The sequence below is a fragment of the Lissotriton vulgaris genome, chromosome 6 (assembly GCF_964263255.1).
Source record: "Lissotriton vulgaris chromosome 6, aLisVul1.2, whole genome shotgun sequence".
NCBI lineage: Eukaryota > Metazoa > Chordata > Amphibia > Caudata > Salamandridae > Lissotriton > Lissotriton vulgaris.
Genome location: NC_141694.1, coordinates 608439187 through 608463880, shown reverse-complemented (window position 1 = coordinate 608463880; position 24694 = coordinate 608439187).

The window sequence follows — 24694 nt, the reverse complement described above, 5'->3', positions numbered from 1 at the left end:
ATCAACACAGGTTGTTGTAACTCATCTGACGAGTGTTGAACAACCACAGCCGCAACAACAACCACATGTGCAAGTACAAGCCCAAGTATATGTGGAAGGAGAGGCAGCGCAAGGTGATGCGCAAGCAGAGGTACATGGAGGGTCACAAGTGCCCACAATAGTTGTTCCTCCCGAAGTAGGGGCTCATCATGAAATCGACAATCAAGCCGAGGTATCATTTGAGGAAGCCACTCCTCCTGATGATCATTCATTGTCTTCCACATCCCTAGCAAGGAAAAGATCAAGGGTGGTGTTTACATCTTCTTCAAGCCCACCACCTTCTGATGATATGGATGAAAATTGGGAACCACCACGGCCGTCTGAGAGTGAGGAACACCATGATCTGACAAAGGTAGTTAAGCGTCAAAGGAAGGTCGTCGAAAAACTCATAGTTATGGAGTGTGATGAGGCTCAACAAGAAGTGGCGGATACTGCTGCTGATGAAGGCTCTCACGATGACGACCCAGTCATCATAAAGGTCACTGCAGCCCCAGCGGGCATGCAGCAAACAGACATTTTGACCCTAGCCCGAGAAGCTTCTGAGCGTTATTAATGATGTCGACGAGGAGGCAATGGAAACACAACAATCATTGAAGTTAACTAGTACACCAACACGTACCGCTTCCATATTTCTTCCTTGCCAGAAGGGACCTCCATCCACCTCGACCTCAATTAGTGGTGGTGAAAGTGCACAACGTACTAAAGTTCTGCAATCCACATCCTCCACTTCATCTGGCATTAGCAGCATGACCAGTGCCACCACCACCAGTATCGCCACCTCCTCTGGCCCCCACAGACAATTCAAGTCCCCAGCTTGGGACTTCTTTAGTGTTTGCCCAAAAAGGTAAAACTTCGCCATTTGTAGCATTTGTAAGGTTGCAGTTAGTCGTGGTAAGTTTGGTACCAACTATGGTACCGGAGGCCAGAGAGGTCATCTTAAGAGACAGCACGCTGTCCAACGGTTTGCGCACCTACAGGCGATCAAGGAAGCCCGAATTGCATGTCAAGAAAACATTGATGTTTCATCTGATGATGACGAGGAGGAAGAAGATGTGTCAAACACTTCACTTACACCCAGTACCCCTGTCAGTAGCACACCCCATGTGAGACACACTAAGAGTGTGGGAGAGAGTGAGACACCAATGCGAAAAAGTTCATCAGCGAGCGTAACTGGGTCGAAGAAATCATCATCATCCCGTAAATGCTTGGTCCAGGGCAACATTAGAAACATGTTGTTTACAGAAGCGCCATATGAACACAACCACCCACTGACGCGTCTGTATAACACTAAGCTGGCTAAAATGCTAGCTCTGGACCTTCTCCCTTTTTCTTTTGTAGAAGGGGTTGGTTTTCTAGAATTAGTGGCAGCGCTCTGCCCTTAATGGAAGGTTCCTAGCCGGTTCTATTTTGCCAGAGTTGCGGTTCCAGCACTACATGAAGATGTGCTGGAGGTGATTGGGGCAGCTTTGCAGAAGAGTGCTGTTCACACTATACATCTGACAACAGACATGTGGACCAGTGGCGCAGGCACTAATTACATGTGCATCACTGCACACTGGGTCTCTTTTTCAGGGGTTAAAGCAAAGCTAAACGCAGGTGTTGACCCGGACCAAGTTTTTAAAGCTGCTCGGAAACATGCAACACTAGCCATGTTTGGCTTGGAGAAACGTCACACAGCACAAAACATTTTGGATGAGTTTAACACAAAGGTCCTTTACTGGCTGTCCCCAAAAAAATGCCAGATTGGTTATGTTTCCACGGATAATGGCGCCAATGTAGTTAAGGCCATGGAGCTGGGGGGACTATTTCAGAGTGCCGTGTTTGGCGCACTGTATAAACCTGGTTGTTAAAAAATTCTTGAGTGATAAAGACAGTCCAGCGTGCGAGGTAGTGGACACCTGCCGAAAAATGTGCAACCATTTCAGCCATTCTTTTAAGGCCCGGAAGCATCTGAGGAGCCTGCTACATGAACGTCGAATGCCAGTGAAAGCACTCATCTAGGAGGTGGCAACACGTTGGAACTCAACCTTCTACATGCTTGAGCGTCTGTATGAGCAGTGTACGGTACTCGATCACTATTTCTTAAAACAGGGTACAGCTCAGAAGGACCTGAGGATGGATGCGGCGCAATGGGAAATAGTTAAAAGCCTGACAGACATGCTTCGTCCTTTTGAGGTCTTCACGCGTGCAGTCAGCAAGGAGGACTGTAATTTGGGAAAAGCTATCCCATTGTTGTACATGCTGGAGCACCAACTGAAGGCGGTGTCTTCTGTGTTTCAAAAAGATGAAAAAAAACAAGACCCTTTTGTTTTGGCGGAGAAATTATTAGAGCGCCTACAAGGTGATGAACATCTTAAAATGATCCACTCAGAACAGCATTACATTTGTGCTACTATTCTGGATCCACGCTACAAAAAGGCGCTGGCAGGTCGAGCATTCTTTCCTTTTGCTGATGAAGATGTTACAAAGTACAAACGTTGGCTAGCCTTGTCAGCCAAGAGGTTTTGAAGGAGAACGGCAGCTCATTGAAGGAAAAGGCAGTACATCAGCATCAGCATCAGCAGGCCATCCCCAGTCAAACCAATCCACTTCTGCACCTGTGGCTGTGGCACAAGTGACCTCTCAGACGTTAAAGATACCGGCAACCGGATCATCTGCACCAGACCCAACAGTAACATTGGATGCTGAAGAGGATTGACTAACTCTGCTTGGGTTTGGTTCTCAAAAGGTCACAGCAACAGCTAAGCAAAGTGGAGGAACCTTGGAGGACCTTGAGTCAATGGTGCAGGACTATCTGAATGACTCAACAGAGGTCTATGTTCATGCTGACCCATTGGCGTATTGGCATGGGAAAAAAGAATTGTGGCCACAGCTCTCCAACCTGGCTTTAAACTACTTGTCTTTCCCACTCGCAAGCGTGTCTTCTGAACGTGTTGTCAGTGCTGCTGGTGGCATTGTAACTCCCAAACGGAGCCGCCTCTCGCCCAAAAATGTGGAGAGGTTAACAATGATCAAGATGAATCAGCACCTCATACCACCAGATTACAAAGTACCAGAAAGCACGCCGGATGAAGACGAGGTGGACAGCAACGTAGATGAGGGAATTTCTTCTCTGTTAGGTGACACTGAGCTCACCCTGCCTGAATTCGCAGAGTATGATGACGAAGCCTTATTCTTATTCCCTGACACCGAGCCATGAAAATGAGACAATGAATCAATAACTTTCTTTTTCGTCCTTATTCACTTTTATTCCTGTGTGTCTGTCTTTCTTTGTTGTGCACAGTTAATATAATTCAAACTTTAATCACCTAATCACAAAAACAAGCCCATCAGCAAAACTGTCTTCACTTGTTTGCTTATTGATTTGAAGGTGCCGCAGTCTGCATTCCTCAGGTTCACAAGTTCAGAAGAACATGCTCCTCTATCCTCCTCCTCCAGACTCCTATTTCCCTCAAAGCAGAGGGCTGGATTATGTCCAATGAAGAAAGACTCAGCACTTGTGGGGTGTTCTACTTCTTTGCGGGTGAGTTGACGGCTCTTGGGCCATTGCTGGAAAGCTCTAATACCGGATAAAAGTGGTTTGGACAAAATCGGAGGCAGAATTTATTTTTGCGTATTTGCTGACTTGCTTGCCTTTCAGGTGCTCTTTGGGGGGGTTCCGGGTGTTTGTGGGTGAGTTTTGGGGTCTGGGAGCACTGCTGGGACCGTCTAATCTTGATTGCATTTGCTTTTCAGGAAATCCGTGGTGGAAAACGGGAGTTATGACCTAGCTGCACAGCGCGTTTGGACCGAAGGCCGAGAAATATTGTAAGTATGATATTTTCCTTTTTGGCTGTTTGGGGCTGTTGTGCTTTTTGGCGGGTGGGTTGGCAGGTCTTGGGGCATTCCTGGGAAGGTCTAATACCTGATAGAAGTGGTTTGGACAAAATCCATGCAGAATTTTTTTTGCTATTTCTGACATTTTGCTCAATGTAGCGTTTTCGGGGGCCTGTTTGGGGGGCTTCCTGGTGTTTGTGGGTGGGTTTCGGGGTCTGGGAGCACTGCTAGCTATGGATACTTTAGTTTGCAAGAGGTTTGAAGCAAATCCATGGTGGCAGAGGGGAGTTAGGGCCTAGCTGCAGAGCGCGCGTGGAGTGATTTTGGAAATTGGCAAGAAAATGACTAAGTCCACATTTTTGTACTTTAGCTTTTTGGCTGTTTGGGGGTCTTCTACTAGTTTTCTCCTGGGTTGATGGCTCTGGGGCCATTGCTGGGCAGCTCTAATACCAGATAAAAGTGGTTTGGACCAAATCGGAGGCGGAATTTTTATTTTGCGTATTTGCTGACTTGCTTGCATTTCAGGTTCTCTTTGGGGGGGTTCCGGGTGTTTGTGGGTGAGTTTTGGGGTCTGGGAGCACTGCTGGGACAGTCTAATCTTGATTGCATTTGCTTTTCAGGAAATCCGTGGTGGAAAACAGGAGTTATGACCTAGCTGCACCGCGCGTTTGGACAGAAGGCCGAGAAATATTGTAAGTATGAGATTTTCCTTTTTGGCTGTTTGGGGGTGTTGTGCTTTTTGGCAGGTGGGTCATTCCTGGGAAGGTCTAATACCGGATAGAAGTGGTTTGGACAAAATCCATAAGGAAAAGCCTTTTGGCACTTTTTGTAACTTAGGGTTCATTAGGGTTAGCCCTAGCAGCAGGATTGCATGTGTTTCGGGGTGTTCTAGATTTTTGCAACTGAGTTCTGGGGTCTTAGAGCACTCGTGAGAATGTGTAATTTTGGTTGCAAGTCATTTGAAGAAAATCCATGGTGGGAAAGGGGGGATTTGGCATAGTTAAAGAAAGCCTTTGCCACTATTCTTAACTTAGGGCTCGTTAGGGTTAGCAGTATTTCTATTGCATGTGTTTGGGTAGGGGGGTTTTCGAGTCTTGTTATGTTATGTTATGTTATCCTTTCTTGTATAGCGCACGGCTGCCCCAGCAAAGGGGCGTCCCGGCGCTGGAAATCTTGGAGCGATGTGGATACTTTTGCTTGCTTGCAAGTGGTTTGAATACAATCCACGGTGGGTAAGGGGGTATTTGGGCCTACTTTTACTTTCAAAGTACATTTTGTCACCAGTTTTCTGCTAGGCCTCGTTTTTTTAGATCTGATTGGGGGTCTTCTACATTTTTGCGACTGGCTTTAGTAAGGGTCTGGGTGGGAGCACTGCTGGGAAGGTCAAATTTTGTTCTAAAACACAGTTTACAGTACACCTAGCTTGAGGGGAAAGATCCGCTAAATTAATTTGCCCATACTTATTTATCCTTCAAAAGGTGACTCAGACAGAGTACGCACTTTCAAAAATATTGTACTGTCTATTAGGAAAATCAAAGTGTGACTTTTTGCACTACACAGCGTACATACCTTATATTTATTTATCAGTGGTGTTGTAATATATCACTTCCTGTTTTTCGTTCAATAATTACAGGTCGGGTTTCAGTCTGTGCAATGGGGAAAAAAGGATGGAGTCAGGCTTCACATTAGCGAGCCGCAATTCAGCATCCGCCAGGCAGGCAGTGGACAGGGTGTCTTCTGGTCACCAACATTGATGGACAAAGCGTCAGCTGGAATGGAGGAGTGCCGCTAATAAGAGGAATTGTTTGCTGCATGCAACTTACTTACCAAATTCAACAGGACAACTACAACAACATACAGATACAGTATCCATTGTTTTCTTCTATGAGTGTGACTGCTTTTCTTGGATCTCTCTCTGCTTCTAAATTGATCCCTACAGCCATTCTATAGGTTTTACTTCGGCTATTTTTTAAACCTAATTTAATGTAAGAAGTGTTTCTCTGAGTGCAGAGATAGGCAAGTGAAAACGCTGCAGCCCTGTACTGTCGCATTCTAGTACTACTTACTTTTCAGTGATAATGCATGCAGTAGTGCATGCACTTCCTTTATGTCACTTAAAAGATTTATGGTTAGCTTTGTACCCAAAGATTTCTTTATCTTCAATTATTGTTTGTCCATGCTGTGCTTTTTTTTTCTTATCTCAACAAAACCTACCCAAAAAGAAACCCCCATTCCCATCCATTTTCCAAACCCTAACCCTCTTCCCCCGGGCTGTGTGGTTTTGCTTGATGTTTGATTAAATGACATCAATAATTCCACACACTTGCTGGGGAGGATAAGGTCATAGTAACAGGCTGGTGAAGGAATCCAAGGATATATTCTAGACTTACTCAGCTTCAGTACTATTTCTTGTTGTAGTAACCAATGTCAAAGAAATCCAACACAAGTACAAGTTATACTTTACCATTTGTTAGGCTACATTGTGGCACTGTTCTAGTGTACTGTCACCTGCTATATTCTCTATCGTATCGTTGTAATGCTACAGTAAGGACAAATCTGGTTTCATTTTCTTTTTTCCATAGGCATGCAACTGCCACTGTGTCACACCACTAGTACCACCGCAATGAGGAGGACATTTCATCCGCCCAGGATTGCCAACCTTAATCGCCATTTCCCGTGGAGCCAGCCCTGGGCCTAGCCCTACTTTCAAACACAAATTACAGGTAAGATAAGCGTTTTTGTTGGAGGTAGTATAATGGAGTATTAGGAGAGACGAGAGATTGACGGTAGTACTACTAAAGTCCTAGGACTATTCAGGAAAACAAACTTACTGTTAAACCTCTACCCACCAGACTCAAAAGCAGTAAAAAACAGGTATGGTCAGATAAAGTTTCAAAAAGTATATTTTTATGGCCCTAACAAAATAATCTCCCGCAAGACCCTCCCTAACCCCAACGATTGTCCTTCAAAAGTCCCAAAAAAACCCAACTCCCAATTCCCACCCCCCCAAAAGTCTCTAAAAAAGGGGCAAGGGACACTACGGCAGGGTGCTGTTGACGTTAGCGGCCAGGGCATCATGCTCCTTGCGGAGGGTGGCATGGTCGAAGCGGACGCCCTCCACTAAGTTCTTATAGGTTAGGACCTCCTGCTCCAGGTAGGACACTCTGAGGCATAAGCGGCGCTGGCGTGCCTTGCAAATCCTGTGGGGGGCAGCTGCTGTCTTTGCTGCTCGGCGGTGGCGGTTGGCTTTGGTAGCCCGGCTCCGTACCGCTGGAGCACTGCGCTGGCTGGCAGCCCGTGGGGGCACGGAGGAGGATGCAGCTGTCCCAGTGGATGTTGTTGTTGTACCAGTAGACTGCGTATCCTCCTCCTCCAGGGCCACCAGCCGCCGATATTCGGCGACAGTGGCATCCAGCCTCCGTTGCCGGGCCATTCGAGCCAGCTCCCTCCTCCTTGATGGTCTGTTTGATTTGGAAGGAGCAACTATATGAAGAAAGAAAGACATAGTCTGTAACCAATGCTCCTTAAGATTAACACAAAATGATTGAGCAGAAAGTTGTGTCACAGTACAAGTAGCAAATTGAAAGCACAGTACATAACTATTGAGGACAGTATCTATGTAACCTCCGACTTCTTCACCCTTGCTCTAACATTACTGGGAGTTTAAGGAACAAATTCTACGAGCACTATGGACTTCCATTACATTCGACTATGACAGTACACCAGTCTTATTCTTCTTCTTCTCTCTTGTTTAGGAAAATTGGTACGTTATCTTATGCAAGCCGGCATAATGCCAGCGCAGTGAACTTGCACTCGAGAAAAACAGACGCACACCATGATGAGTGAGACAGACTTGCGTTACTGTACCGGTCCAGTACATGCAGGTGGTGAAGCTCTTACTTTTCTATTACGGGTGGCACTGAGAATACTCTGTTAAAAGGGCTACTGCTTAATTAATTTAGCTTTCACCCTATAGTGCAAATGAGTATTAGAAAAGGAAAATGAAGAAGCTAAATAATCTGATTATCTATCACTTCACATGGGATGTATTTGATGACATATGGGATGACTTTAGGTGCTTTGCTTATTATTGAGTGAACAGTGATACACCCACACATGAATGACGTACTACTACTAAACTAAAGTTATTAAGAGAGGTAGGGAGTGTCCACCGTAATAACCGGATATATGCTGTGCTTTGCAGTTGCAATACAAACTACTGCTACTATTCATGGTAGTATTTGGACAAAATTATGACTTCTTTTCCTTGCCTTTCCTACACTGGAACGGACGTGCGGGTGCGGTGTTACATGCTCTTCAAAGTAACACTTAGTTCATCCAGTGACCATCTACTCTCTCTAGATACACATATGCTATCTAAGAGTCAGATAGTACCATGATCCAGGCATCCATCCATTCAAAGTATATGCACACATACAGTTTCTGTTTCACCCACCCTGGCTGTTCTCCTTCCACCCATCCTTGCTTCATCATTCACCCAGCCATGCACCATACCATATTCTTTCCTTCCCAGCTACCTCGGGGACCAAGCAAACACATATCATTCTTCTTTGCCAGTCATCATTACATTTCTCGTCCTTCCACACTTACTTACACCCTTCTTTCGCTTTTCGTTCATCCCATCCATCAAGTTCATCTCAGATCTGATTGGGATTCTTCTCGCCAAAAACTTCACAGCTAAGTCGAAGTACATTTAGAGGAGGCTACTACCTGGTTGATTTATAATACACCCGTGCAGAAAGCACACTCAGCAGTCTTCAATCTCAATAAGTAAGGAATATATAGCTTACCTCTGCCCGCCACCACCGTGTTATCCCTCACAGGCATTTCCTTGTCCGGCACTTGCACCGCCTCCTCCCCAGAGTTGTTCCCCTCGTCCAATACCAGCACCTCCGCGCTGGCCCCGCCTCCAGATGTTCCACCTACAAAGTACATTTAAGAATGTTAGAATACACCACTCACTACTATATAATACTTGGTCTAGGAGGAAGAAAGAAATGTGAAAAAAACAGAATACAATGTAATAATTTGTGACTGTCTACTCTAAAGTAAAAATGTCCCCATTTTCCAGGGAAGGCTGTTGTCTTGCTGCACTTTTTGGCACAACTGATGAATGCTTGCTTTTTATTTTTAACACGCACCACTTTTTCTCCTAACAGACAGAAGCTTGACTTCTAAGAACACGAGCAGGATCAAGTTCAAACCAGGTGAGAGCTCGGCTCGACCACAAGAAATGTGTCCAATTAATCGTCAGCACTAAGCACTTTTCCATTTTCAGTTAAACGTTTACTTTTATGACAAACTTGATTTTAATAAATGTGTTTACTTTTAATAAAGCTTTTAAACTTAAATAGACTCTGTGGTTTTTGTTCCTCCAGACTAGAGTGGATAAAGCTTTTGGAATTTTTGCAAGCATGAGTCCGTGCCTCTGACATCATTGGGGATCAATCATCGGTGACTTTGGGAGCTAAATGACTCTGCCACACTATCTAGTCAGTAAGGAGATTGGGGGTTCAACTACAAAGTCTGTTATCACTGAGGTATGTGGAAAGTCTAACAGCACCTATTATAATTGATAAGCTAAGCAATGCATTATTTAGTGTCCATAGTTCTGTTTGTGCAGATTTGTCCCTGCAACAGTAGTAGAATGGAAGTAGTATCTTATTCTTTCTTGATGGTCATTCACCTTTTTATTGTTGGCAATTGTCAAAGCATAAACATTTAGAAGACTTGAAAAGACATTATGGATAATCCCAGAGGACTGCACTCAGTGCATAGAGCTATTGCTGACTAGAATGGGAGTCCAATGGAATTGCCAAATGTGCAATCTTAGTTAGCTACACAGACAGACTAATAAGAATAATCTAGTAATACCACAAGGAGTCATAGTCGAGGCAGGATAAGAATTTAGATCCAGTCTACAAGAAGATCAAAGACGATTTAGAAAAAATCGAATGAGGAACGCTAGGAAAAAATAAGTACTCTATATTAAAATTAAAACTTACTGGGGCCAGCAAAGGAGCCCTCGCCTGCCCGATCCTGGCCTGCATCCTGAACAGCACCCTCCTCCTACTCCTGTGTCCTCTTGCCCCTGGGGGGAGCTGATGTACAACATGAAAGAAAGAAAGACCAGAAAACATGGATGATATTTGTCAACCAAATGAAACATTTCAAAAGAACAATAACAAAATATTTTGGCGAAATAGCAAATAGACAACTATTCCACGGGATATATTATTGACCGATCTCATGTGGTCTACTACGTTATTAGTATTGCTTGATTTGCGGACCGTCGAATTGGAAACTTCTTATGTAACTCACTAAAAAAAGTCCTAAAAAGGTTTGCCTAGGATTGGCAGGCAGCAGTCCACAGCACGCGAAGTGACAGACAAAGTCCATCGTGATTGCAGATCAGCAACAACACTAAAGTTTCCTACTACATTAACCAGTCATTAAAATACTCAAACTATCAATCCACCACCACTATTTCTTCTTATCGCCATGTGTACAAAGGAAGGACTGGACTTGAGTCTGTAGGGGCTGATTTAGAAGCCCCTTGCGGCTCTTTTGCTCCATTGTTGCGTGACTTTTGTGACGCAGCGGCAGAACAAAAGAGGCGCAATGGTGCAGCGTATATTAACAACGTGTCGCATATGGGAGATGCATCACGTTGTAAAGCCCTGCGCCATCAGGGGGAGTTCCGGCGCAAGTGAGGGCGTTCCTGCGCAGGAACGCATCCTAAAAGTGGCTGAGGGAGATCTACAAGATTTCAATCACTCACTTTAACGACAATGATGCGTGACTCAAACTCTGCGCCTGCTTGAAGCAGACGTACAGCTTGATGCAGCATTGGGGAGATAGGGCACCCCAGAGCATTGATGGAGCTGCGCCATCGTTGCGACGCAACTCCAGCAATGCGCCGCCTTTACGGCACAGATGCGTAACGCTTTGGTGACGTTTTGGGCCCATGGTGCGCCGCATTGTAAATACGGCGCACCATGGGTGATGGTGGCATGGCGCACAATTACTGGCGCATCCCTGCTACTTTGCAGGGATGCGCCGGTAATTAAAAATCTGAACCTTAGTGTCTAGCATTACGCAGTTCTTTAAACTACACTCATACATAATTTCACAGGCCAATGAAATGAACAGAAAATCGAAAACAAATAAGCATAGTAGCAACACTACTGAGAAGGAGAGCAGTGCACCTGAAATGCACAGAAGATTTTGAAATATAATTTAACTACAATGTAATGAGCAGCATTATTGCTCTTGGTAAAAAAACAAAAATTTGCAATATAATAACACACAGAGCAGGAGAAAACAGAGTAGTAAATAAATAGCTACTACTACTCACCAAGCCCGGGGATCTCAAGGCCAAGCAGGTCAAGCAGATTGCGTTCACGGCCCAGGACATCCGTCCAGTGGTGGGTGGCCTGGTTGTAGGTGCGCCGGACCCGAGAGTGGTGGCACATGGCCCGGCACACCTTCTCCCACCGCTTCCGGCGCTCCCGGATCCCGTACCCGCTACCGATCCTGCCGCCTGCCATGATGGTCCTGGGGAGGCGGCGCTGAACCTAAAAAATTAGTGCACCCACCTCCTCCGGGCTGAAGATCTCCCGGGGTACAACCTGCTCCCCCCTCAAATGCCCGCACGGGAGCCGGGCACGGGGTGCGGGACCCTTCCCCTTCTCGGGATGCTTCCTGGCTCCCTTCTCCATGGTCTGGGCAGAAAGGAAGCTAAATAATAAAGAAAATAGAATAGGGAAGAGAAGAAAAGTAAAGAGTTGAAAAAAGTAGTTTAACATTAACCAAAAGTAGCAGAAAACACAAAAATATAGAGCAAGAAAAATAGAGAGATAGATAATAAGTAAAATAGATTAAAAAAAACTTCAAACAAGCAAAGGATGGCAGAGATACAGAGAGGATACCAAAAGCATGCCCGGAACCTTAGCAATAAATCAGAAACAAGATGGCCGCGCCCGTTCACGAACGCGCGGGTAAGTTCGCGCGAGATTTTCCTCGCGAACACCCGCGAAATTGTACTAGCAAGCCGCACAATTTGCGAGATTACACTTCGCGCCCGGAAACGGAAATACGTCATGCAAACAAGAAGGCCGCGCCCTTGAACGACCGCGAGGGTAAACAAGCGGCTCGCAAAAACGCACAAAACCTTGCGAACTAACATGCCGCAAAAAAACAAATCGCATATTCGCACGAATTCGCGGCTTCCGAATCCGATCTCACGCAAGTTCGCGCCCCGCAAATCCTGCGAAATTGCAGAAAAACAAGTTTTGCAAAACTGAAAGCACTCAGCAGGTGCAAGAGTACAAACTCATCATTAGTAACCATTCCCTGTAGTGCTTCCTGACTGGGGCCCCTCCAGAGTTCAGTTGCTAGTTTCAACAATTGTATGACCCTGCTCTGACCCTCACAGCAGGCTCATAGAAGAGCTACAAGTAGGCCACAAAGGTCCTGGAAAAAAAAATTGCACTGCAACAGAAAGCAAATTGCTGATAAGGAAGCAGGTGCCAGACCTGGAATTTTAAAACAGTGACACATTAATAAACTAACCCCAAATTAATTCATGTTAGTTGAAGCAGGGCAGGTGTGCTTGCTTTCCCCCCCCCATAGTCTACAGTGATGATGAACCAGAGGGTGGCATTGATGTTACAGAGGGTGGCATGGGTGAAACAGAGGGTGGCAGTGGTGAAACAGAGGGTGCTGGGAACCTGTGATGATGAACCAGATGTAGAAACAACATAGTCGCGACCGTTGCGAGCCGACAAGTAAGTTCGCAATTGCGAACTGGTACCAAACCCTCGCGAACTGGCAGAAACCCTTGCGAACACAAAAAAAAATCTGCAAATTCGCGAGAATTCGCAGATTTTGCGGATTGCGAGTTCGCAAATATGCAAATTCGCGAACGCCAGATTCGCAAAATTCACCCATGCTTAGATACGGATGAAAAATCCAAGTCTCACCCAGCCCATCAGGTGATGGTGTAGAGATGGATTATAAGTGACCCTCTAGCCACAATGTATCAGTAGGTGGTGATGGTGTGCTAAGTGAAAAATTATGTACTAAAATTAACTACTGTACCAGAAAATATGTTTAATAGGCACTGTTACAGTGTTAAGACTAAAATAATGCCCCATAGTGTGAAAATATGACTATGTGAAGGCAAAGTGCAGTGCACTCTGCACTTCACCTTCACATAGTCATATTTTCACACTATGGGGCGTTATTTTAGTCCTAACACTGTAACAGTGCCTATTAAACATATTTTCTGCTACAGTAGTTAATTTTAGTACACACTTTTTCACTTAGCACACCATCACCACCTACTGATACATTGTGGCTAGAGGGTGACTTATAATCCATCTCTACACCATCACCTGATGGGCTGGGTGAGACTTGGATTTTCCATCCGTATCCCAGGTGACGATACTCCGCCATAATGGTGGTCTGATGGGAGTTTTTCAGCCACATGTAATCTTTGGTGTTTTCCATGCCTCAGTTTAGCTCTTAGATTAAGTACAACACACATTTTTTACTTTATATCTCCTGTATGTTTTTTGTTTCTGCACAGTATCCACAATTCGTATCCTTGCTTGTTTGTTGGCTGTTTCAGGCTCCAGACAAGTTTAGTGTAAATCACTAGCTCTTCAGATGGTTCTGTGAAACAAAATTCATGAGCCATCATCGAAAAAACGTCATCTAGTTTGACTACGCCGTTTGCCTCTTACAGTGCACGAAAAGTGATTCTCCTTATTTATTTTGTCAGGAAAACCAATATTTAAAAATGCGTCATCTAAGTTAACTATCCCGTTTGCGTCGCAAAATGCACGCAAAGTGATTCACCTTGCATGCATTGTCAGAGAACCAATATTTAAAAATCATTTACGTATAGTGCTGGTAATTTGAAAAGTATACTCTATCCCCTCTACTAAATTCGCTATCGGGGATCCTTTTTAAATATATGGCTGTAATACTGTAACTTCAAATATCCGGCGAAATGTACATTTATTTTTAAAGTGGGATTTACATGTTATACATCCCGCCTCGCAACTCGATGTGGGTAAAGCAGAACGCAAATACCCAATCTATTTAAAATGCCGCTCCTATGGCGTAACACAACCTTGTCAAACCTATATACAGGTTTGACTAAACAACGCATACTATTCCCGATCTAATTGTTTTATGTGACACATGCCAGTATATCTGTAAGCTCATATGCACCAATTGCAAACTACTACCACGTAGCCCAATATTGCTCACACATAGACAGCAGACAGAATTTCACTCACCTAAAATTCAATATTCTCAATCGTACAAACGTCCCAATGGTGATGTGATAAACCACTCCGGTTAGAGAACACGAACGGTATTCATTTTACCGCCTGTGAGTTTTAAATGAACGCCGACCAATCATACACATATTAAAATCGCTGGCACCAGTCTGCCCGGTCACATTGCGACCTGACGAATACCCGTAGTGCACATTCACGTCTTGTTTTCTATTACAGACACAAGCCAACCATGAAACTCTTGCCATGATTGGTTTACCTTGCATCACATGATGACACTCAGGGAGTCAACCGCACATCGTAAAGGAAAAAGCGTATCTCTCACGATGTTGCTGTTGTTTTTTCTTCGATGCTAGCATTACGTAAGTTTATTGTACCTCAATACACAGAAAGTAGATTGCCAAACTCGTGTAATTAAATGTAAAAAGGAGACAAGTCAACTACCAGATCGTCTCACTAAGAGTAAAAAATGGAGGTTCAATCTCACATCATCCGGTAATGTGCCTCGCATGAGTGCCTATTCATTACACAATGGTAACACGATTCGTGATTTTTAAATCCAAAGCTGCTGCCTTAGTAAACTTTTACATCGCCCAGCAACATGCATCAGACTAAGACTCTCCATCATGTCCAAGTATCCAGAACTGGCTATTCAAAGTGAGTATTCTCATGGCCCATGGGTAATATCGACATGTGATAAGGATGCACTGTACATACTAAAAACATCATAAAATCAGCATTATTTCAAAGTTTACCATACCGCTATACGAAAGTGAGAGAACACTATTCGTTAAACTTATTATTTACAGATTGCCACTAAAGGTCATTATAAGGGGATCTGCTCCAACAAAACGGACATCTGTTCTGAGGCAATATTGGTTGCTATGCCATCACTGTGATAAGAATGCCCACCTAAGGATATGCATTCTTTTTTCATTTTTTTTTTAGGCTCAATACATCGTATGTACTTAAAAATTATATATTCAGTGTTATATTATTACACACAGGAAACTGAGTATACATGATTGAGTTGTAACCCCGTTACACAAAGGGGGTTTTACCCAATAAAGTCGCTGGGACCTGGGTGCTATATGATACATAGAAAGAGTGGTCCCAGTGAAAAGTATCAAAAGTACACAATCAAAATACTTGTTTAACTTTCAAAATAAAACATAAAGAAAAAATGGATTAACACATTGTTCTTTAATCACACTGTGTTATTAGTCTTCAAAAAACGTACTGGCAACGCAATTGTTTTAAGTGCCCTGGGAAAAAGAGGGGTGGGAGGGGGTGTTTGTGTGAGAAAAGAGGGATGTGCAGAATTGGTCATAGTGCAAGCAATATCATCATAACATAAAAAGCATGAAACAACATCAAACTGGCTTCAGAACACTGAGCCAGTATATCCAAATGGAGCAACAAATGATCTACAATGTAACATAGCACCATGCTACCGCTGCTAATATTAATATTCTAGATGCTGGTTGCGCCGGCTAGTGTGTGGTTTATAGCAGTCGACGTTTCGACCCCAAGCAAAAAGGTAGGTTTATTTGAACCCTTAGGGCGGGGTCTTCATCAGGACAAAAAGGATTGTGACAGGGCATTTATTTCATAGGTAGTTGGGCCATCTGGCTCCAACAGAAAACTAGAGAACGTAACGGGTTAACTTCAGGATCTCACGGTCGAAAGACTCGCTTCTAACCCACTCGTTAGTTGAGTTTTCAAGCTTAAACATCAGATGCCATCCTGGTCATCTCAGTGAGGACAGCAGGGTTTCAGAAAGGCCAAAAGGTCCTTGCTGTAAATGTCAGTTCGATTCCATCAAATATCTTCTCAATAGTACACAAGGAAATGTGCACGGGCAGGTCAGTTTCAAATGTGCTTCTGGGGAGAAATAAGCCCTAGCCGCGGTTTTCAAAGACTCTAAAACCTCTAAAGGGAAAACTCCAGGTCCTCTCATACTACCGGTATGGTGAAGCCTCTCATACTACCGGTATGCTACAAAAAAACTGAAACTCATATCCATTATTTAGCTACTCATACTTAGGTACTTCTAATTGCATTATGCATTGTCTGATGGACCTCAAGCCTGAGGACCATACGAGATAGCTCCACGTAGTGCATTAGTTGGTCAGGGCCAATCTATTATACCAGATAATGTTGTTCGTGATCACTGTTAAGACTAAGCATGGGCGGAAAATCCGTTCCGCTCGCGGATTTTGCAGATTTTCGGTAAATTCGCAATCCGTGAACTCTCGCGAATTTACCGAAAATCCGCAAATTCGCACGCAGCGGATTTTTTTTCTTGGTGATACAATATTGTGGCGTGCGGCGTTCACTTACCATCATTCAGCGTTTGTCGAGTTGTTTTTCTCGATATTTTGCGAGTGCTGCTCCATTTTGGATCTTGTGGCGGGATCCCGCGGGAGTTTGGCGACGCAGCGCGAGAGTTCACAATTGCGAACGTGTAGGTGCGGCAGGCAGCAACCATCTTGCACTCGCGAAATTACAAAATTTGCAATTCTACACAAGAAATCCACTAGCAAGCAGCATAGACATTCTGAAAATGTTGATTTTTATCAGAATAACTCCTCAGGTTGACATTTGCCTGCACTTTTTTGGATTTGAGGCCTTTTGACTTTCTTTGGATCACTTTTGGATTAGAAATCAACTTTCACAAGTAAGTTTGTTTGGGGCATTACAGTTGCTGTTCTGCAGAAAAACGAGTTTTGCAAAACTGAAAGCACTCAGCAGGTGCAAAAGTTCACTCATCATTAGTAACCATTCCCTGTAGTACTTCCTGAGGGGCCCCTCCAGAGTTCAGTTGCCTATGATTGTTTGGGGCATTACAGTTGCTGTTCTGCAGAAAAACGAGTTTTGCAAAACTGAAAGCACTCAGCAGGTGCAAAAGTTCAAACTCATCATTAGTAATAGTAACCATTCCCTGTAGTGCTTCCTGACTGGGGCCCCTCCAGAGTTCAGTTGCTAGTTGCAACAATTCTATGACCCTGCTCTGACCCTCACAGCAGGCTCATAGAATAGCTACAAGTAGGCCACAAAGGTCCTGGAAAAAAAATTGCACTGCAACAGAAAGCAAATTACAGATAAGGAAGCAGGTGCCAGACTGGAATTTTAAAACAGTGACACAATAATAAATCAACCCCAAATTAATTCATGTAAGTTGAAGCAGGGCATGTGTGCTTGCTTTTCCCCCCCATAATCTACAGTGATGATGAACCAGAGGGTGACATTGATGTACCAGAGGGTGGCATGGGTGAAACAGAGGGTGGCAGTGGTGAAACAGAGGGTGCTGGGAACCTGTGATGATGAACCAGACGTAGAAACAACATAGTCTCGACCGTTGCGAGCCAACAAGTAAGTTCGCAATTGCGAACTGGTACAAAACCCTTGCGAACTGGCAGAAACCCTTGCAAACACAAAAAAAAATCTGCAGATTCGCGAGAATTCGCGGATTTTGCAGATTGCAAGTTCGCAAATACGCAAATTCGCGAACGCCAGATTCGCAAAATTCACCCATGCTTATTTAAGACCCATGGATACTGCTCTCAATTTACAGATACAATGGGCATCGTTCTATCGCAAGAGAAGTTCCCTGTCCCCATCTCTTCCATCCATTGTCACACATTCAATTGCATGGAACTTGAAATTAAACCTGGGAAGGGTAGAGCTACAGTCATGTGAACAGATAGCATAGGATTGATCATTTTTTAAGACAGCCCTGCGATGTTCCTGAATGCGGATGCGTAGCTGTCTCACAGTACTTCCTACATACATTTTTGAACAGTCACATATGATCGCATAGATAACGTATGTCGACTGGCAGTTGATGAAGCGTATGATTCCATACACTCTCTTGCTGTTATAGGAGAAATGTGTTGTTCAGAGATCCATGTGGCAGACATTACAGTTGCCACACATGAAGAATCCTTTGGCGCTCCTCAACCACAAGTCAGACCCATGTGACTTAATGGCAGTGTAGCTGGGACATAAAACTTCCCTTAAGGTTTGGGATCTTTTGTAAGTCCCACACGGTTTATCAGTAACCGGTGATGCAACTCCTGGGACACATTTTAAAAAGTTCCAGTGCCTATGTAGGATTTTGTACAAATCCTGATTCAAGCCGGAGTGAGTGGTTATAAAAGCCAACTGCTCCTTCTGGGTTTTCTTGGCACATATTCTGAGGGTGTCTTCTCTTCTCACCTTCGTAACTCTTCCCAAAGCCTGATTCAGCTCATCATTCGTGTACCCACGTTTTTTCAACAGTTAAGAGAACCCATTGGTTGTCCCTCAAACATCTGATCCACGCTACAATTTCTCCGCACCCTAATAAACTCTCCATATGGAATAGCTCTTTTCGTGCTCAGGGCATGAGCACTCTCATGATGCAGTACACTGTTTACTGCTGTGTCTTTTCTGAACATAGTACTATGCAGTTTATTGTCCACTTCAAACAACTCCAGATCTAAAAAATGAATATTAGTTTGGGACATATTAATTGTTAATTTTACATTAAACAGATTGTCATTGAGAAACTGGAAATACTCTAGAAAGCATTCCTTGGTGCCTGTCCAGATTAAAATCATGTCGTCAATGTAGCAACCCCAAAAATAAACAAAACCAGTCCACTTAGCTGCTCCGGGGTACCAGGCATGACATTTCTCGTACCACCCCATAAATAAATTCATATACGAAGGTGCGAACTTGGACCCCATTGCTGTCCCTTGTTGCTGGTGGTACCAATCATGGTTGAAGAGAAAAACATTGTTACCTAGGATGAGATGGACCATTTCTATAATCATAGTACTATGTTCCAAATACATGGCATCTCTAGGAGACAACAAACGTTCCATTCCTAGCTGACCATATTCACTTTTGAAACACGTATATAGGGATTCGACCAGAGTCATAGACTCATTATCTTCCAAAGATAGCAAAAGTGAAACATGTTGTAAGTGAGCAATGAAATATTCTGAATTGGTGATCTGCTTCATCTTGCCCTGCATATTTTCTGTATTGTTTAGATGACAATGAGATTTCAATTTAGCCTTACGAAGGAACTTGAATAGATCAGTATGAATTACAGAAAAAACACCTCTATATGTTGCACAGAAACCCAGCCCTTTATTCAATACAGAGACTTCAGCGTCATCCAGCACATGACTTGACAAATTAACAACAATATTGTCTGTACCAGGGAAATGTTCATGTCTCCCAATATCATGTGAAATCATTAATTGTTCATTTTCTTCTTCTGGTTCCTTGTAAGAACCCCAGAGTTTCTTTCTGTTTTTCCTGCGTCCGCCCCTTCTGGTCTTCCACCCATATTGTTCTGTTTGCTGCCAATTCGATATCTTAACACCTCTTCTAAAAAAGAGGTCGGTGAAGGAAATGAGGCTGTATTAATTTCAGATCCATTTCCTGTTACCAATGCCAAATCTTCAGTAAAGTATGCATTGGAACTACTATGAAGACTTGAAGCTGCGCCCACACTTAAGGTATCACTATCTTTCACTTTTGGTACTGAGATTTTGTCAACTTTTTGTGCAAAAGTGTAAATATGACCTTTTGCATCATTCCTGTCATCCCTGGCTATCTTATTTAATTTTCTCTGCTTTATGATGCATTGGTGTTTCTGAATCTGTTCCTTCAAAATTACATAATTTTTTTCTGTCGCATCTTTTAAATTAAGATTTTTTATCTCTTTCTCCAAGATTCGAATTTCCTTCCTCAGCTTTAAACATTTACGATCAGAATGTTGGATTAAGATTTGCGTCATAGTACATGATGAATTTTGCAAGTTCCCTTCCCTGTCAGTTAACAGATCCGGGTCGAGATCCTCAAACGTAGGAAAGGTGAGTATACGGAGTCCTCGAGGAATTTTCTTATTATCTAAGTATCGTTTTAGAGTGACTCCGTCCCACCACTTGGACAATTCATTCTTTTTTAGCCTCTCCAATTATATAAACTTACTTTTAAGACCTTCCCCTGCAGGGGATGTTGTTGTATTGTCAGACTTATTTGAACTTCCCAAATTAAAGAGGTCCCTCGCCAACCCCTCTCTGTCAACATCAAAATCCATCCTTTCTGTGTATGTATCATGTAACAGTGTAAGTAGTGCTGGCAACCCCCTACAATACAAAATAGAGAACAGCACAGGCAGTGGGGGAAAACAATTAAAGCCACACTTACTCTTCTATCACTGAGTGTAGGCTCATTTAGTAATCTAGCTTGTGCCCTCCTTTGTAGGTCTACTGCCCTAGGGCCTAAATTAAACTATACACTACAATCACTCAAAAAGGCACATAATAAATAGCATATTATATGCACATAGATCACACAGATTGATAAGGAGACTTGTCTTCATAGAAAATTCTTCTTTTATTCTTGATCCATACAGCCAATGGGTTTCACCCCAAAGGGCTTCATCAGGGCTGTTAAAAACAACAGATCATTGATCATAAATACCTATCTCACATAAGATCATAAACCCTTCACCCTAAATGCAGTAGTGGGAATGTTCTTGAACCAGAAAGGAAACAGTGCCTCTGATGGTAAACAACAAATGACACCATCCGCCATGAGAACACCCACCCAAAAAAACAAGACTCTATAGAGTGATGAGTAATAACAGAGAGTATTAGGACTCCAATTACCCATTCCAACAAAAAAACACATTCAGTCAGTCTTTGTGAGGTTAGGACAAACCCCATAGGACGACAACCATTAAATGAGTATATTTACCCATTTAGTTGTACCACACATTAGGTGACCACAATTGAATATCTAGGCCACAGCCAGGGAAGGAAACCAATTTGCACAAAAACCAACTGCACAAGTCATATATTAGACCTGTCTTTTTGTTGAGACTCAACACCAGTGACTAAGTGAAGTTTAAAACACATAATCCATAAAATCCAATGATTTTTCATTTACCTGACGCGGAAACCTTTATTCCACATGCCTTGCAAGTTGATAAGTAATCCACCAACACACCAGTCAAGCACAGATATCCTAGAGCAGAACAGATCAGTCTCTGTTAAGACCACATTTATCATCTTTTTACTTAATCATTAGTATCATGGCTTGGATATTCGCCATCCTATGTCAAAAACATTTGATGCAAAGCACCAAATGGCAAATTCATGTACCTTGTCACGTTAGACGTTTCTGCACAGTATCCACAATTCATATCCTTGCTTGTTTGTTGGCCGTTTCAGGTTCCAGACAAGTTTAGTGTAAATCACTATCTCTTCAGTTGGTTCTGTGAAACAAAATGATGAGACATCATCGAAAAAACGTCATCTAGTTTGACTACAGCGTTTGCCTCTTACAGTGCAAGAAAAGTGATTCTCCTTATATATTTTATCAGGAAATCCAATATTTAGAAAAGCGTTATCTAATTTAACTATCCCGTTTTCGTTACACAATGCACGCGAAGTGAATCCCTGTGGGACTCTGCAGTTAATTTCTGTGGGTTCGGAGAGAAAGGGTGGCAGTCTGATTCTTTGGCTCCTGCCGGTCTGGAATGATCTGATCCAGTCGAGGGCGGTGCCTTGTATGCCAGTGTCATGTAGTCTGGTTGCGAGTTTGCGGTGAGAGACAGTATCGAATGCTGCTGATAGGTCAAGTAGAATCAGGGCAGCAGTGTGGCCTTGGTCGAGGAGGGAGCGGATGTCATCCGTGGAGGCGAGTAGGGTGGTCTCCGCACTGTGGTTGCTTTGGAATCCAGATTGTGAAGGGTAGAGGATGGTGTTGTCTTCGATGAACCTTGTCAGTTTTGCGTTGACTGTCTTATAAGTGACTTTGGGTGTGAAACGGAGGATCGAGATGGGCCAGTAGTTTCTGAGGTCAGTCCGGTCTGCCGAAGGCTTCTTGTACAGGGACCTGATTTATGGCTCTTTCCAATCATCAGGGAAGTAGCCGGTCTTTTTTTTTCTTAAAGGTGGTGTTGATGGTGCATTGCAACATGGGTGCGATGCTGGAGATGGCTCTGTGGTATACGTGGGGGAGCAGGGGTCTATAGGGACCCCGGAGTGGAGGCTGTTCATGGTCGCAGCTAGGCCTGGGTTATAAATTCCATCCGGCTCGTGGAATTTGGGCAATTCCGTGTTCCGCAGAGAATGCCGGAATTGACAAAATGTAATCGATCCACGGTGTCGCGGAATTTTCCTTGTTTGCGCTTTCAAAATACGTGTTCACAAGTGTGGAATTAACTTACTGGGATCCCTGCAGTCACAACGAGTTTTTCTATCCGTTAGCTTGTGCCATGAGATTTTGGTAGCCGGCCATGCGATCCCGCCAGAGTGTGCGATCGCGAACATGTCATTCGGATGCGCCCGTGTCTGCGAATAGGAAACACGCATCGCAAGCAGGTGGGACAAGTGGAAGATGGCTGCGCCAATTGGCAACCGCATTGGCAAGTTTGCCAGATTTTTCCCCCATTACGCAAACAGCGTTCGTGAACAGGAAAAATGCATCGCGAACGGGTGGAACAAGTGGAACCCTGCAGGCTCGCAGAGATTTTTTACCGGTATGCGGGGCTTTGCGTAGCGCGACAACCCAAATTCCGCCTATCCCTAGTCGCAGTGGTCTCCTCTGTTGTGATCAGTGTCCAGGCAGAGAAGGTTGTCTGGCTGGCATTGCCACTGGGCGGATCGGGTGCAGGGTTGGGCGTGTGGTCGTTGAAGTGGTCGTAGATGTTCTTTATCTTTAGGTGGAAGTAGGATCCGAGTTTGTCCTGCGAGGGGTTGATGTTTTTAGCTTTGCTGCGGGGTTTGGAGAATTCCTGGATGACACTGAAGAGTTCCTTGGAGTTGCTGGAGATGGTGAGGATTTTGTTGAGGTTGAAGGTCCTTTTGGTGTTGGTGATGTGTTGATGGTATTCTGGCGTGACGTCCTTAAAGGTGGTGCAGTTGTCAAGTATCTTTAGTTCTTCTCCAGGAGTCTGCTGGATCGTCTGGTCTCTTGGAAATCGGTGGTGAACCAGGTGGATTTTCTGGGGTGCTGCTTGTTGGGCTTGCACAGCGGGGCGAGTTTTTGAGCGCAGTTTGTGATCCAGGTGTGGAGTTCCATGGCCACGACGTTGGCGTCGGTTGCAGGGGAGGTGGTGTTGACATTAAGGGTGGAGTTGAGTTGGTCCTCGGTGACTCTGCTCCAGTTCCTACATGGGAGGCGCGGATAGGTTTAGGTGGCTTGAGTTTGTTGACGAGAAAGTATATGCAGTGGTGGTTGGTCCAGGGGGGCTGAGTGGTGTGGCTGAAGTGGAGGCTGTTGCCTCCAGCGAAGGAGGGGTCGAGAGTGTGTCCTGCCTTGTGGTTTGGGGTTGGTGACGAGTTGTTTCAGTCTGATGTAGGCGAGGGTGTTGGGGTCATTGAGGTTATCAAGATGGAAGTTTAGATCTTCGATGAGTATCTAGTCTGTGGTGGCGATGGGGTGGGATGTTATGAGGTCGGTGATGGTGTCGGCAAAGAATGCTTGGGGGCCGGGGGGTTTGTAGGCGAGTGGAGTTAGGGCTGGTCTGATTTCCACAAGGAAGGCAATGTCGGGAGAGAGCGAGTCTAGGAGATTCCAGATTTCCATGACGTGTCTGTGCAGAGAGCAGACATTGAGGAGGATGCATCTTAGGGTGTCGAGGTGTTGGCGGCTGGAGCAATGGTGAAGGTCTGGCAGCATTGGCGGCAAAAGAATTGGCTGTGGGTTGTGTTAGGAGTGGCTTTCTGGCATGTGTTGTTTCTTCCGGAGTTAGGTACGAGAAGGGTGGCTGCATTGTGGCTGTGCATGGTCCAGAATCCAGGGTCCCGGTGCTGGTAGGGGTCGGACCGTGGACAGGGGCAGACGGGCTTCCTTTGGAATGCCTTCAGTGCACCAGCGACATGTACGCACAGCAGCCACCATTAAGTAGGGGAGAAGGGAGGGATCAGCAGCTAGGTGACGGGAAACTGGCATGGACAGGAGGGAGGGGCCGCAGGGATAGCAGCGATTTACAAAAGGGGGTGGTGACAGCAGGGACAGCAGCAGCAGCAGCAGCAGTCAGGGGGAAGTGGGGAAAAACAGAGCAAGCACAAAACCAGAAATAAACAAATACTAAAAACTGTAAACTATAAACAAATACTAAAACAAAACAGTACCAAGAATTACAAGCGCAGCTGACCTACCAAGGAACTGGAATCAAGCAGAGACAGGAACCGGCACACACATAGGATAAACCTGGAAGACAGCGCCCTTAAACACCTCCCAGGAGGAGACTGCTGCAGAGTAGGTGGAACAGAGTTGCTGGGGAGGGATCAGGCCTGAGACCTAAGGTCAGAGGTCTTTTTTGTGCTCCCTCGCAGCGGAAGCCATTAAGTAGGGGAGGGGGGAAGGACGAGTAGCTAGGAGGCTGGAAACAGGCATGGACAGAGGGAGGGGCTGCAGGGGCAGCAGTCGGGGGAAGCTGGGAAAAGCGGAGCGGGCACAAAACCAGAAGTAAACTAATACTAAAAACTATA